This window comes from Triticum dicoccoides, chromosome 6B (genome assembly GCF_002162155.2).
Source record: "Triticum dicoccoides isolate Atlit2015 ecotype Zavitan chromosome 6B, WEW_v2.0, whole genome shotgun sequence".
NCBI lineage: Eukaryota > Viridiplantae > Streptophyta > Magnoliopsida > Poales > Poaceae > Triticum > Triticum dicoccoides.
This window is the reverse complement of record NC_041391.1, coordinates 575828765-575841846: the sequence shown is the minus strand read 5'-3', so window position 1 is coordinate 575841846 and position 13082 is coordinate 575828765.

The following is a 13082-nucleotide window of genomic DNA, read 5'->3' as shown; positions in this document are numbered from 1 at the left end:
CGGAGCTTGAGTCTCTTTCGAGCATCAATTTCATTCGTACGAAGCCTCTTCAGTCTTCCCTCAACCATTTCAACTGGTGGATTCTCGTCTCGTTCGTCATTCTTCAGCTCTTTTTCTTTTCCGGTGGATTCAATTCAAGTTATTCAGGTTGACCATATTCTTTTCCTTCGAAGTGTTCTCCCTGCTCGTTTGTCTCTCGCCAGTTTATCCTTCCGGAGTGTTCAAGACATCTCAGGAGATTCGTCTGTATTCAAATTAATTCGAGGTTGTCACTTCATTCAAATATTTCAATTTTTTCGGTGCATCATCTATCTGTTCAACAATTCTTTCCAACGGTGTTTTTTCTCTTTAGTGGGCCCTAACCCACAGGTCTTTTTCCAGGATCTTACCTGACTCTTCTAATTCTCCCGGAGTTATTCTCAAATTTGTTTTGAAGTTTGACGTAAGTATGATTTTCATCAGTCAGATCTTTTCCAAGATCGATATCAAATCATTTTTCATTGATGGCTCAACCTCTTCGTTTTTCATCCTCCCGGAGTATCCCAGTAATTTTGGTGGTTTTTCTCGTCGTCATTTGAAGACCGAAGAAGAGTTTTTCCTCTCAATCTTGCCCGTTCTCCCGAAGATTCGTGGTTCTAGCTTCTTGTTACCCTCTCGAATTATTCCAGTTGTTAGATATTCTTTTCTTAACCATTCGGAGTATGTCAGGAGTTATTTTTTCCATTTCTTTTCATCGGAGGCCATCGTTTCAGAAGAATTCTTCGTCCTCAGATTTCAGCTGCCGTTATCCAATTATCCAGGTGCTTCGTTCAAGTGTTCTTTAATCAGCTCTTGATCTATTTGTTCTTTTGCATCTAAATCCCCCTCAAACATATTGTTTCTTCCCTGTGATTCTTTCTCTTTCATGAGTCATTTTCGAATTCTTACGGTGGTTCGTTCAAGATTCTTTTCCATTGAGTATCATTTTAATCCTTTTGTTCTTTTCAATCCTACCAGTGGTTCATGGAGACCTTCTCAAGGTTGTGATATGTCACTTCTCAATCCTTTTCAAGAAGAATAAGTAGTATGAAGAATCCATTGCTTGTCATCAATTTAATTTGATGAAGGATAAGCATACAATAAATCTTATTCTTATTTTATCCAAGTGAGTAATCCCTTCCTTCGGAGTTTGTTCTTGTTGAATAAATTCTAGTTCCAAGTGTTTTCATCTTTTCTTTTCCGGAGTTCAATTTTCCTCGGACGTCTCGTCGGAACCTCCATCTAAATCATCGCAAGGCTTGAATCTTTATTCTTTCATCCTTCATTTCTTTCTCATCATCCTTTTGTCACCGGAATTCTTCATGGTGGTTCTTCATGATTTAATTCATTCTGCAAGAGTTCATCAAGTATCATTCCATCCTCTCAAGCTCGTTTTCTATTCTTTCCATGTTCAGCCGGAGTGCCGTCTAAATTCTTTTGTTCATTCATTTTCCATCTTGTTCTAACCAGAGTGGTTTCATAGTCTATCTGATTCCGTGAGCTTTCGATTCTCTTCATTCGCGCCATTCCTCTCTTCTTCTCGAGTGCTCTCGATTCTTTACTTCTTCTCTTGAGCTCTTGTTTCACCTCATCCATTTTTCCTTCTGTCTCGGTCCTAAGATCTTGGGACGAGATCTCTTGTTAGTGGAGGAGTGTTGTAACGCCCCCGATTTGTTGCGCCAGGTGTCTGTCAGTTATTCGCCGTCGTTGCCATGTCATTTGCTTGCGTGTTGCATTTTGCATACGTGTTCGTTTCATGCATCCGAGCATTTTCCCCGTTGTCCATTTTGCAATCCGGCACTCCCATGTCCCCCGACGTCTCCCTTTTGTCTCTCGTTGTGAGCGGGTGTTAAACGTTCTCGGAATGGACCGAGTCTTCCCAAGCGGCCGTGGTATAGCACCGGTAGACCGCCTGTCAAGTTTCGTGCCGTTTGGAGGTCGTTTGATACTCCAACGGTTAACCGGGTAACCGTAAAAGCCCCCTTCTCTTTGCAGCCCAACACCTCTCCAAAGTGGCCCAAAACCCAGCAAACTCCCCTCCATGCTCTCGGTCGTTCGATCATGATCGTGTGGGCGAAAACCGCGCTCCATTTGGACTCTCCTAACTCCCTCCACCTATATAAATGTGTCTCCACCCGAAATTCATGGATGAATCCACCCCTAACCCTAGCCTCTTCCTCCTCTCGCCGCCGAACGCGTCCACCCCGCCGCCGGACACGTCCGCGCCGCCGCTCGCAGCCACTCACAGCGTGCCACGCGCCCCACAGCCCTCTCCTCCGCCGCCGGCCCGCGCGGCCCACGGGGAGCCCGCCCAGGGCCTGAAGCTGCCGCGACCGTAGCCCGCGGGCGCCCGAGCGCGTGCTGCCGCTCGCCCCCGACCGCTCCTCCTTGAGCGCTCAACGCCGCCGCCTCAACGCCGGCGTCCAGCGCCGCCGCACCGGAGCTCAGCCGCCGACGACGACCTCCTCCAGCAGGCCAGCCCCGCCGGCCATCTCTCCACCTGTCTGTGCTCTCTCTCTCTCTCTCTCTCGTTCTCTCGCTCCCTCACGCATCTCTCTCCCTCTCACCTTGACAGGAGCATTCATGGCTGCCCCGATCTCCGCGCTCGTGCCGCCCCAAGCCTCCTCTCTGCCAAAAATGGATCCGCGGTGGCCAACTTCATCGGAATCCGGCCGGGCCCCACCGGATCGGGCCGTCCCTTCGCCCCCATGTCGCCAGAACTGCCGCTGCCATGGCCTGCTTCTTCCTCCAGCGACCTGGATCTCGTTTTCGCGCTGGTAGTATTTCCACTAAGTCCCTGTTTTCCTACATTCTGGTGTCCCCTTTGACATGCCAAATATCCCTGCATACTGCTCCGTTTCGTGCGTGTAATATGTCAAATTGTTCGTCTCAACGAGTACTTCGTTTCATTCCATTGCATCTTTTTCATTTGAGCTCATCTTGATGCTCGAAATGCTGTTGGAAGAGGGCTATGTGATGTTAGTTCCAGATTCTTATCATAACTAGCTCTTTTGTCATTTTTGCCATGATTGATGTGTGCATCCTATGAGGTTGATGTCTACATGTGTTTTGATCTATGATATGCCATCTTTCCAGGAGTGCATGCCATGTATTTTTGTGATCAATGTGGTGACTAGCACAAGCATGTAAACTAGGCCTCGTGATGTTGCTGATTTCAGTCCCTGTTCTGATGTTATTTTTATACCATGTAAACTTGATGCTACAGAGAGATTCATGCTTATTTTGAGATACTTCAGTAAGGATGTTTTGTAAATATGGTTATGCTCTATCCATTCATGCCCCTGTTTGCAATTATGGAGTAGTCTAGCATGTCATTTTCGTGCTCTACTTTTGCTTCAAAATGTTTCCTGGCAGATTTTTTACATATTCAATTTTGCCAAGGTTGTTGTAGTTGATCCTTGCATGCTATGAACTTGTTCTTGACTCGGTTTGTTTCATAAACATGCCTTCTTACTGTTGGTTACCTTGCCATGCCATGTAATGCTCTGTGGTGAGTGATTCAAGCTCACCAACATGCCTACTTATTGTTGTTCCTGCCAAGTTTGAATCTGTCATATAACTTGCCATGTTTACATGGGTGCCATCATATTTTCTGATCCTTTTTGGCTTATGGTCAGTAAGGGACTTTTGTTCTATGCAATTAGTAGATCCATGTCATGATTTTTCTTGCCATGATAAGTTCCTGTAACATGTTGTTTGATAGCTCTAAACATTGCAACCTGATGTTATTTCTGCTAAAGTTTGAAACTGTTATTATTTGCAATCTTGCCATGTGTGTTTGAGCATGTTCTAGTGATTTCTGGAAATAGCTCAGTGTTCATGTTTTTTTATGCTTTACATGTACATCATGTCCATGCCCTTTGTTTTATTGTTGAGGTCCTGTAGCATGTTGTTTTGATGCTTGCAATATGCCTAGTTGCTGTTTTGGACAGATTGTTGCTATAACTTGTTTCATGTGTGTGTGTTGAACAGTTGCTCCGTTTTGAGTGTGTTCTATATGAAACTTGATTGATTTTGCATGTAGTTTCATATTATCATGTTGCATCCTTGTTTTGAGGTGTTTGCTTGATGTTTGGATGCATTTTGCATCAATGCCATGTTTAACTTGTTTTGCTCATATCTTCTAGGCCGTAGCTCCGAATTAAATGAACTTTATATGTAACTTGACTAGAATCTCGTGTAGATCATCTTGGTGCATCTTAACTTTCTGTTTAACAACTTGAACATAAGGTTTATTCAGATCTGGACCAATTTCGAAATCTGCATATGAGGACTTACCGGAATTGTCATATATTTGTTTCCGGCCTCATTTAAACTTGTCTTGATGTGTTGTTCTTGTCTGCATCATCTCTTGCCATGAGTAGCTTCATGTAGCTTTGTCATGCATCATGCTTGTTGTGCATCATGCCTTGTTCATGTGTGGTGTGTTTACCATATTGTGTGCTTCTTCTCGATAGTTCCCGTTTTGTTGCGATCGTGAGGATTCGTTTGTCTACGCTTGGTTCGTCTTCGTGGCTTCATCCGTTCGTCTTCTTCATGGACTCGTTCTTCGTCCTAGCGGGATTTCAGGCAAGATGACCGCTACCCTGGATCTCACTATTATCATTGTTATGATAGTTGCTTCGTTCTATCGCTATGCTGCGTTACCTATCTTTTGCTCATCAAGCCTCCAAAATTGCCATGAACCTCTAACCTTTGGCACCATTCCTAGCAAACCATTGATTGGCTATGTTACCGCTTTGCTCAGCCCCTCTTATAGCGTTGTTAGTTGCAGGTGAAGTTTGAAGATTGCTCCATGGTGGACAGGATTTTGTTGGGATATCACAATATCTCTTATTTAATTAATGCATCTATATATTTGGTAAAGGGTGGAAGGCTCGGCCTTATGCCTGGTGTTTTGTTCCACTCTTGCCGCCCTAGTTTCCGTCATACCGGTGTTATGTTCCCAGATTTTGCGTTCCTTACGCGGTCGGGTGATTTATGGGACCCCCTCGACAGTTCGCTTTGAATAAAACTCCTCCAGCAAGGCCCAACCTTGGTTTTACCATTTGCCTCACCACCACCTACATTTCCCTTGGGAGTAATTAACCCGAGGGTCATCTTTATTATAGCCCCCCCCCCCCGGGCCAGTGCTTGTCTAAGTGTTGGTCCAAACTAGAGCACCGTGCGGGACCATCCCTTGGCAACTTGGGTTACGTCGGTACCTGTGCGCTTAGCTTATCCGGTGTTGCCCTGAGAACGAGATATGTGCAGCTCCTATCGGGATTGTCGGCGCATCGGGCGGTCTTGCTGGTCTTGTTTTACCATTGTCGAAATGTCTTGTAAACCGGGATTCCGAGTCTGATCGGGTCTTCCTGGGAGAAGGTATATCCTTCGTTGATCGCGAGAGCTTATCATGGGCTAAGTTGGGACACCCCTGCAAGGTATAATCTTTCGAAAGCCGTGCCTATGGTTATAGGCAGATGGGAATTTGTTAATGTCCGGTTGTAGATAACTTGACACTTGACTTAATTAAAACGCATCAATCGCGTGTGTAGCCGTGATGGTCTCTTCTCGGCGGAGTCTGGGAAGTGAACACGGTTTCTGGGTTATGTTTGACGTAAGTAGGAGTTCAGGATCACTTCTTGATCATTACTAGTTGACGACCATTCTGCTTGCTCTCTTCTTGCTCTTATTTGCGTATGTTAGCCACCATATATGCTTAGTCGTTGCTGCAGCCTCACCACTTTACCCCTTCCTTTCCCTTTAAGCTTTGCTAGTCTTGATACCCATGGTAATGGGATTGCTGAGTCCTCGTGGCTCACAGATTACTACAACAATAGTTGCAGGTACAGGTTTTGCGATGATCATGACGCGAGAGCGATGTTTGCTTGTTTTGGACTTCTGCTTCTGCTTCTTCTTTAATCAGGGGATAGGTTCCAGGTCGGCAGCCTGGGCTAGCAGGGTGGATGTCGTTTGAGTTCTGTTTGTGTTCCATTCGTAGTCGGATGTTGATCTCTTGTATGAGGATGTTGTATTCGTGTGGCATTGTGTGCCTTATGTATGTATCCCCATCTATTATGTGATGTTGATGTAATGATATCCACCTTGCAAAAGTGTTTCAATATGCGGGTCTATCCTTGGTGGGACCTTCGAGTTCCTTTTGGATAGGGTCGCATATTGGGCGTGACACAACCGATGAGGTATTCAAATCTTTAATAGCCAAAACTGGCTGGATTTTCATGATGATATTGAATGATTGAGGTTTTCATACCGGATTATATTATTCAAATCTCGAATAGCCAACATGGCTGGATTTCTATTGTGATTATCGATAACCAGTGTTATGATTGAGGTTTTCAAAGTCGCTTTAGCACAATGGCTATTGTTTTTTGGATATGATTTATTCTACAATGGAAGGAATAGTCCCGAGTCGCTACAGGCTTACGACCCGGCATTTGGGGGCTATATTATTCAGATTGGGATTATATCAAATATGCAAGTCCCATGTCACTGCCATCATGCACCATGGCACTTGGGGGCTAACGCAAAGTCATTTTTTGCTCAACTTATTGAAGACCCGACTCATCACATTCTAAATGAGTTGGCCCTTGGGGGCTACCAATTGCTCCTGTCAAAAATTCAAGGTACGCAAGCATTAATCCATTATATTGAACGGTCCACTATTCAGTTTGTGGAGTACAAAGCTCTTAACCTTGTGGACGTGGGTTCAAGCCCCATGGTGGAGACTATATTATATGATGTTATTATCAATTATATACAAAGTCCCATCTCGGTATTATCTTACTAAGCCGGCCCTTGGGGGCTACACATTGCTGTTCAAATTTATATGGTTATATCTACAAAGTCCCTACTCATTATTGCATAATGACCCGGCCCTTGGGGGCTACACTGGTTGAAATTTTCATGAGCATAAAGCAGTTACAAGTGCCAGGTTGCTGCAAGCATGACAACCCGACACTTGGGGGCTACGTGTGTGGAATATTCAGTTTATATGATTGAGATGAATAAACCAGATTTCTTCAAGGTTGCAACATTTATTGGAGCAAGTCTTAAACCATCACTTTGTTCTGCTCAAGACTTGGGGGCTACAGGTAATATGGATATAAGGGAGAAAAATCTTCAAATTATCAGTTTTGAGGAAATCAGGAGGATCAATTACATAAACCAGTGTCAACAACAATTATGACCCGGCATCGTCTGTTTTATAATCTGGCAGTTTTTGGTAATGATAAACCGGTAAGTTTTACATCTTCAAGCCGGCTGAATATCAGATGAGTATTTGAAGACCAAAATTATTTAACCTGGCGCCTTGGAAGCCGACTCAAGTGGATTATTCTTCACAATTTTTTTCTCTGAGAAACCAACATCAGCAAATTGAGTATGAAGCTAGCTTATTTGACCCGGTTTTTCTAGATGAAGGAAATGACAATTGGACTTAAGGATAATCAGGTGCCGACGTACAAGAATTTTTAACCCGGAACACAATCTGTCAAAGTTGTTCTTGTGTTTGTTTTACAGGATCAGTTTAACATGGATAAATCCAAATTAAACTGGGGGCTAATGTCGGGGATATACCCCACGATATGACCCGGCCGGAAGTATGACCCGGCCGGACTTGGCGCTTCACCGATGACCCGCCGGAGGACTGGCGACTCACGGGTCTGGCGGCTCACTGGTCAGACGACTCACGGATGACCCCGACGGCGGGTCACATAGAAGACTAGGCCCAAGGCCCAACAGGCTGGCTCATATTATGGTGGGCTAGCTTAAGACAGAAGGCATGAGCAATATTTCCTTTACGAGGAAGCAAGACCTGTACTTGTATCCGACTTGTAATAGAGAATAAGTTAGTTCTAATCCTAATAGAACTCTACATGTAAGCCGCCCTTTCAACTTGTATAAGGAGGGGCAGGGCACCCCAAGAGAGACAAGCAAGAAGCAAGAACAATCTCTAGGGCTAGATTCGAAGAGCCGGCTTACCGGCGACTCCCTCATGATCATAATGAGACCTAGCCACAAACAGCATGTAGGGTTATTACCGGATGATGTTTCCCGGGGCCCGAAGCTGTCTAAATCTTTGCCTTGTGTTGCATCTCTCGATTCCGCCCAACCCCTCTCAAGCTACCACAATAGATGTGTTGGCCTCACGACTAAGTCCTCACGCTAAGGACATCTTCCATGACAATTCCACGACAGAACCTTTGCGAGACTTGACCACAATGTCATCCATGTATGCTTCCACATTCTGACTGATTTGAGTGAGCAGGCACTTCTGAATCATTCTCATGAATGTGGCTCTGGAATTTTTAAGACCAAATGGCATGGTGACATAGCAAAAGCACCCGAATGGGGTGATGAAGGCTATTTTTATTTCATCGGGACCATATAGTCGGATCTGATGATACCCGGAATGTGCATCTAAAAAAGACAAGCGCTCACACCTCGCTGTCGAGTCAACAATCTGATCGATGCGGGGGAGAGGGAAATGATCTTTCGGGCAGGCCCAATTGATATGCTTGAAATCAATGCACATACGAAGTGAATCATCCTTCTTAGGGACCATGACTACATTGGCAAGCCACTCGGAGTGGTAGATCTCACGGATGAACTCTGCTGCTAGGAGCCGAGCCACTTCCTCGCCAATTGCCTTTCTCTTCTGTACGGCGGACCGCCGAAGATGCTCTTTGATGGGTTTTATCTTGGGGTCGACACGCAAACGGTGCTCAGCCAGTCCCCTGGATACACCCCGCATGTCAGAAGGTTTCCATGCAAAGGTGTCCTAGTTCTCAAGAAGGAATTGGATGAGCGCTTCTTCCTATTTGCTGTCGAGTGTCGTTGATATATGAGTCGATGCGGCGTTGGGATCGGTCGGGTGAATATGAATCAGCTTCGTTTCAAGAGACGACTGAAATGCAGAATTTGTGGCAGGCTTCTTAGCTCGGAGCAAATCACTCGGATCTGCCTTCTTCTGATATTCTTGAAATTCAACTGCTGCCATTTGCGCATCAGCGATTTTTGAACCTTTCTGGAAGCACTCCTCCGCCTTCTGCCGATTGCCAGTAACTGTGATCACGCCTCTGGGGCCAGGCATCTTCAACTTGAGGTACACATAACATGGTTGAGCCATAAAACGTGCGTAGGCAGGCCTGCCCAGAATGGCATGATAAGCACTCTGGAAATCCACAACTTCAAATGTCAATTTTTCCTTACGGAAATTCTTGTAATCACCAAAAACCACGTCAAGGGCGATTTGCCCGAGCGATTCGGCCTTCTTTTCTGGGATAACGCCATGGAAACTCATGTTGCTCTCGCTAAGTTTGGACATCGGGATGCCCATCCCCTTCAGAGTTTTAGCATAAAGGAAGTTTAGGCCGCTTCCACCATCCATTACAACTTTGGTCAGTCTAGTGCCTTCGACCACTAGGTCGACCACCAACGCTTGCCTCCCAGGGGTGGCTATGCGAGCAGGGTGATCGGACTAGTCGAACATGATGGCTGTCTAGGACAATTTCAGGTATGTGGTCATCGTCAGCGGAGCGACCATATTCACTTCTCTGTTGATAACCTTCAACCGACTCTTGCTCTTAACATCAGCAAAAATCATGAGGGTGGAATTGACTTTGGGATAACCGTCGTCTTCCTCTTCGTCCTCGTCTTTGTCCGACTCTTTCTCCTTCTCAGTGCGTTGTTTTTCTCGGAACTGCTGGATCAGAAGTCGACATTGTCGAGTGGTATGCTTAGGGTAAATCAGATTTCCCTCTTCGTCCTTCTTTGTGTGGATGTGACACGGTAAATCCAACACATCATTTCCTGCTTGATCCTTCACTTTCTTAGGGGGGCAGGGCCCCTTAGGTTTTCCCTTAAACTTTCCTTGAGCCACTGCTACGATCTCACCGGGTGCTGCGGGCTCGGCCTTACGCTTCTATTTCCGATTGGAATTACCTCCACTGGCCTCTTGGCCGACTGGTTTACTCTTTCCGCTACGGAGTCGATCCTCTTCTTCTCCGTTAGCGTACCGGGTGGCTATTTCCATCATCCGAGTCAGAGTCATATCTCCAGTCCGACCAAACTTCAGGACCAACTCTCGGTATTTGACGCCTTCCTTGAAGGCACGCACTGCTTGATGCTCTGATACATTTTCAACGGTGTGATGCAAAGTGGTCCACCTCTGAATGAAATCTCTTAAAGTCTCACTCGGTTTCTGCACACAATGTTGCAACTCAGTCAACCCCGCTGGCCGCTTGCAAGTGCCCTCAAAGGTTCTGACGAACACTCGAGCAAGCTCTCCCCAACTATATATATTGTCCGGAGCTAACTGAGTCAACCACGCTCGGGCTGACCCTTCCAACATCAGAGGATGTTTCATTGCTACTTCAACGTTTCCACCGCCAATCTGCACAGCCACTCGGTAACCCTCAAGCCATGTTTCGGGCTTGGACTCTCCAGTGAACTTACTAACTCGGGTCGCCAACCTGAAGTTGGGAGGAATCACCGCTGCCCTGATGGCTCTGCTGAAACACTCTGGATCGGAAACATGCACTCTGCTGCCACTCAGATGATCTCTGCCGGGGTCTTCTCTATGCGCTCTGTTCCGATCGACTAGACCCTGAACGAGGATAGATCTCGCATCGAAGCCCGGCTCTCTTGGGTTGACTCGTGCTCTGCGCTCGCCACTGTGACGGCGTCTATCATCGTTCTGCCGAGACACATATGATGCACTCCTTGGAGGAGGTGTGGGCACTCGACGACGATTTTCGCGGTCGAGCTGATGATCATACTGTCCACGGCCCTCACGCTGCAGGGGCGATCTTGAACTGTGGGCCAACTGAACTGTATCCGCTACTACGGATCTGCTGTGAATCATATTCCGCGACTGAGACACTGCGGTGTTCTGCTCTCCTGCTGCCTGGAGCAAGGCCCGGATCTGCATCAAACCTCTGTCGATCTCTGACTAGGAAGGTTGAATTGACTCCACTATGCGGGCTACAACTGCGAGATTTTGGATCGGAGTGCGGTATACCTTAGATGGAGGTGGAAAAAGCTGTCATCGACTGGATTCAGGGACCCACTCCCAAGCACACTCATCGAGAGAACGCTGAAGGTTCTCCAGTCGAGTGTGCTCAGCCAAATTAGCCAGGCGTACCTCTACCAAAGCCCGAGCCTTGGGGGTTTCTCCAACGATGGGCGTGTGGAGTGCATCCATGTTGCGACGACGAAGTTCTTCTCTCTACTGCGAAGAAAGGTGCTCAGGATGGTATTCCTCATGGACGCGCGACCGATCGCCGCCACCATCCTCGCCATCTTCACGACGGAAACCAGGTGGACCACGCGGTCGATCAACCATCAAGACTTCAACCGCCGGGCCGCTGTTATCGCACTCGGATGCGGTCTCCGCGGAGCTAGTCGACAGATCGAACAGGCCGTGGAGAGTTTCGTCGGGCTCGATCACCGCGACTTGATGGGTGGCCGAACGTCGAGCCATCGCGTGTTTCACCCACCGCTAAAGCCGCGACCGTCTGGATCGCTTGTGGCGGTGAACAACAGGGAGGGAAAACACCATCAAAGCCGACTGATACTGAGTCGACGGCTGCCGGAGAAGGATGCCGCGAACGCACGTGCAGAAGTGCGTCGCCCCCCGGACGGGGAGCGCCTCAACTTCAAGGGGAGCTTCCTGAAGCCAAGCGGAGTCATCGGCGATGAAAACGAGCGCGCCGAGAGGAATCTCGCGGCCCTCAGCCAATCCGCCGCCGGAAACCATGATGATGATGATCGGAAATTTTTTGCAACTTCACCAACAAGTCGCTAAGACTCCTGCCCCAAGGTGGGCGCCAACTGTTGTGGTTCTAAGACTGACAGTAGAAAGGGGGGTAGGGATGGAGAGGCAAGATCTTAGCTATGGTGAAGGTGTACACACGAGTTTACGAGTTCAGGCCCTTCTCGGAGGAAGTAATAGCCCTATATCTCGGTGCCCGGAGGTAGTCGACTGGATTATATGTGTGTGATGTTATAGGGGGTGCGAACCCTTGTCCCAGAGGACGGGGGTGGCTTATATAGAGTTCGCCAGGACCCCAACCATCCCCTGTTACAGAGGGTTGAATGTACATAAAGTAGGGGCATTATAGGTAACGCTAGCCTTAAGTGCTCTTAATGACCTTAAAGACTACGGAGGAACGCCTGCCCGTTACAATGTCGAGTGACTCTTGATCTTCGATAGGCCGAGTGATTCCTTGGGTGGTCGAGTGACAATAGGTAGGAGGACTCCCGAGTGACATGATTGTCGGGTGGATTGCACTCGACATCTTTGACTGGGGGTCTCTTGCTGCCTCTTGGACTTCTTATCTTCTAGGATAGGGATCTTGGGTAGGACGTATAGGACAGGCCTATGACCCTACCCCAGGTATGTATCCTCATCACCGGGCGTCCTTTCGAAGGCCATTCTAGAGGTGGAGCTACCGCACCTGTTTGAGGGGACTTGGGACTGGCAGATCTCCCCCCTCGACGGCGACGCCTTCTCGGTGGTGTTCCCGAACCTGGCCATGCTGTGGATGGCTACTCACAGTGGTAAGATCTTCCTCTCCCTCAACAACATCACCGCCGACATTCACGACGCCATCCTCGACTCGCCCAAGGGAGAGGTGATGCTTGAGGTCTGGGTCAAGCTGCGGGGGGTGCCACCCAAGCAACACCGTTCTGACAGGCTTATGGTGGCCACCACCATGCTGGGACGGCCGCTCCTGGTTGAAGAGGAGTGGCTGGTCAGTCCGGGTCTGGTTGGCATGCGCTTCGCGTGCCGCAATCCGGCCAAGCTCAAGGGCACCATGCAGATATGGTTCAACGGGGCAGGTTTCAACATCTCTGTAGAGCCAGAGCTTGGTCAGGCCCGTCTAGCGGCCCCTGCTCTGCCTTCCCCTTCCCCTCCCAACAACGGTAAGGGCCCCGACACAGATGGGCAGGGTCGCGACCACGACATGGACAATGACCAAGACGCTAGCATGGATGACGAGTCGATCGACACGGCGGCTTGGAAGAAGCTGGGCATC